Source organism: Gopherus evgoodei, chromosome 4, assembly GCF_007399415.2.
Source record: "Gopherus evgoodei ecotype Sinaloan lineage chromosome 4, rGopEvg1_v1.p, whole genome shotgun sequence".
Lineage (NCBI taxonomy): Eukaryota > Metazoa > Chordata > Testudines > Testudinidae > Gopherus > Gopherus evgoodei.
In genome coordinates, this window is record NC_044325.1 from 114,508,405 (window position 1) to 114,511,933 (window position 3,529).

Genomic DNA, 3,529 nt, shown 5'->3' on the forward strand with positions numbered 1-3,529 from the left:
AAAGGATAAAAATACCCATGGTTCAGCATTTAAAGTAATCTCCAATTTTTAAGGATGAGATTGAGACTTGGGGAGGGGAGGCAGATTATATCACATCTGTCTACTGTGGGGTTCTTGCACCTTTCTCTGAGGAATCTGGTTTTGGCCACTGCTGGAGACAGTATATTGAATGAGATGGACCTTGGGTCCACTCCAATATGGACCATGAAACAGGAACATAGGAACTGCCAAAAAAAAAATTTTTCGTTAAAAAATTGTATCTAAACCACTTTTTCTCAAGCGTGTATTCAGTTCAAGTACATGAAGAGAAAATTAAAAATATTTCTTTGAAACAGTCTGTACTAAAGAAATCAAGATGTTATCATAACAACCCACATTCCTCTAATCTACCAGCCACAAAGTAGAATGGTTTGTCATACTAGCTACAAAATGCTGTAGATATTAAACCTCTGCCTGAAATGGCAAACATCACAATGAACATTCATTGTCTACTTGACAGCAGGTAGAACCTGGAATGACTTTGGCAAATGTAATAAGCATCTCAGTCATGAAAAATAAAGATAACTCCAAATGACTAGAAATTGCAACTAGTATAGACTCTGGCATTAAAATCCTTACATCACCATCCATACTGGTTCTCAAAAGCCTCATTCAGGTTTAATATGCTTGAGATATGGAAGGTTTTAATTATCTAGCATAAATGATTAAGCATGGGCATCAATTCGTTGAAAGATTTGTCTGAAGGCCAGCCACTTAAGATCATCTAGAACAGAGGGTCTCAACATTTTTCTTTCTGAGGCCCCCCCTAACATGCTGTAAAAACTTCATGGCTCACCTGTGCCACAACAGCTACTTTTCTGCATAAGAAAGCATAGGTGCCAGAACTAGGGGTGCAGTCGCATCCCCTGTCTTGAAGTGGTTTCCATCATATACAGGGCTTACAGATTGATTCAATGGCTCTCAGCACCTCCACTAAACAAATTTTTCCAGCACCCCTGTATAAAAGCCATGGCTGGCAATAGGGGATAGCAAGCAGGGCAACTGCCTGGGGCCCCACGCCACAGCAGGCGCTGCAAAGCTAAGTTGCTGAGGTTTCTGCTTCAGCCCCGGGTAGCAGAGCTTAGGGCAGCAGGACTTTGGCTTTCTGCTCTGGGCTCCAGTGAGTCTAATGTCGACCCTGCTTGGCAGACCCCCTGAAACCTGCTCACAGCCCCCTAGGAGGCCTCAGACCCCTAGTTGAGAACTGCTGATCTAGAAAACACAAGTTTCTGCTTGCCAATCAAATGGGGAAGCATAGTAAAAACTATGCCTTAAACTGAGTTATACATAAAAGTGTTTTGCCTCTTCAAAATATCAACCCAACTGCTGGTTCTTGTCATGTTGCAGCTGACATCAATAAATTCAGGAATGAACAAAGTAACCCTAACAGCAGTGATACTCAGACTCAAGCTCGCCAGCTGCAAGTGGCTCTTTAATGAATCTTCTGAAGCTCTTTGCAGCATCTGATATTAAAATACCGTTATTTAGATATTAACCAATCTAAGTTCTTAACCAATCAGGATGTTTTACTATGTTATTAACCAATTAAATTATCAACTTGCACTAAATTATTAATTTATTTGCTGCAAGAATCAGATAGATAGATAGATAGATTCACACTACTGTGGCTCTTTTGGGTAATGTTGATCTCTAATTTGGCTCCTGAACCACTGCAGTCTGAGTATCACTGGCCTGGAGAGTCTTCAAAACTAGAATTGGTCCAAAGCTATAAAATTTGGATCTTAATGTGAATTTTTCCAAAGACCAAGGAGAGGAAGGAATGAACAGATGCTGGGTTTGGGTTTGGCCCACTCTGGAGATAGGCCCTCAGCCACAAAATCTATATCTGTATCCAAATTTCCCCAGGCCCACTAGCCAGAACATGATAGGAGAAATACATGTAACACTGGAAATGGAACAGCTTCTTAGAGAATGCTTAGAAAGCAAGTGTTCCCTAAGACTAGACATACATTAGTGAAAATCCTACCTAAAATATATTGTACAATAATAGACTGTCACCAAATTAAACTGTTTTAACTGTCTCCATATAGACAGCCTCAGAGGTTTCCCTAAGTTTCTCTGTCATTGCAAAACACTCAAGCAATGTGTTTTCTGGAAACTGAAATACAACTCAATATTGAGAGATTTTGACTGGAAAATGTATTAGCATTGAATTATCTTGGCTCATATGACCCATTCTGATTCCTAAAAGCTATGGTGACAGCCAAAAAATCATAATGATGCCATGCAAAAACAGAAAAATCCAAATACTAATCAATGGAGTTGGACAAAAACTGGACAGATTATTACAGTGAGAATGGCAATTTCCACATATACAACCAGATATGTTAACTTTTCACAGAGCTCTGTAACCAAAACCAGCTATTCGTTCAATGAAACCCTGTGAATTTCCTCTAACCACCAATAAATGTTTCATTGTTGATGTTCAATCTTGATCTGTCCCCATAAATTAAATATGCTCCTGGGTACTCCTTTTAGTTAATTTTTATCTAGAGCAATTTTTATCTAGATGCTTCATACAACATGAAGCAGAATTTTGAGTCATAAGTACTAAGACTGATATAATGGCAATCTTTTCTAAGATAGCTGGACTTACTGCATTTTCTCTAATAGAATGATTGGCAGCTAAGAACATTGCAATAAATCTGAGAAACTAAAAATAGCAATCTTTTGATGGAAATGTTTTTATTAGTATTTACCAGCATGTGTACTTTACAATCATTTTCTCACAATGTGTGTATGAAGGCAATATAAAAAAATTGTAAAAACTTAACTACAAAGGAAGAAAGCAGGTTTAGGGGAATGGTAATGGGATATGAAACTTTTTATCTCTAGATCACTGGTTTGAATCCAGCCAGGTCCACAGAGACCGAGCTGTTAATGTCTGATGGCTATTTGGTGCCCTGTATGAAATGAAATAGTAGTCTTAGTCCAGTTTCAAGTGAACGGGTTTGATGCCTTCACTTACATCTGCAGGGACTGAAATAATCTTGCCTAAGGTGGCCCTGGCAAGTCAGAGTTAAGACACATTGGTTGACCAGTGTATGGCCAGTAACAACATGGATCACCATGTTACACCTCTCCTGTGGATAAATGAAGGACTCTGTTTCCAAGAGTTGTCAGTCTGATACTTTTACATCAGCAATAAATTTACTGTTGAATGTCCAGCCCTGCAAATGCACCACTTGTGGAGCTCTCATTGAAATCAACCTGGCTTCATCATCCTTTCTTGATAATGAAGGTTTTATGATAAATGGTAAGAAAGGGTTACTAACCCGTTCCTTAACTGTTGTTCTGAGATGTGTTGCACATGTTCATTCCATTTCAAGTGTGTGCACCCTAGTGCGCAACTGTAAAAGATTTTTCCCTCAGCAGTACCTGTCAGGGTGGCACATGCACCTCTGCTGCTTTGAGCTACTGCAGATGGTATAAAGGGCGTAGCCATCCAGACTCCTCCCCCTCAGTTCCT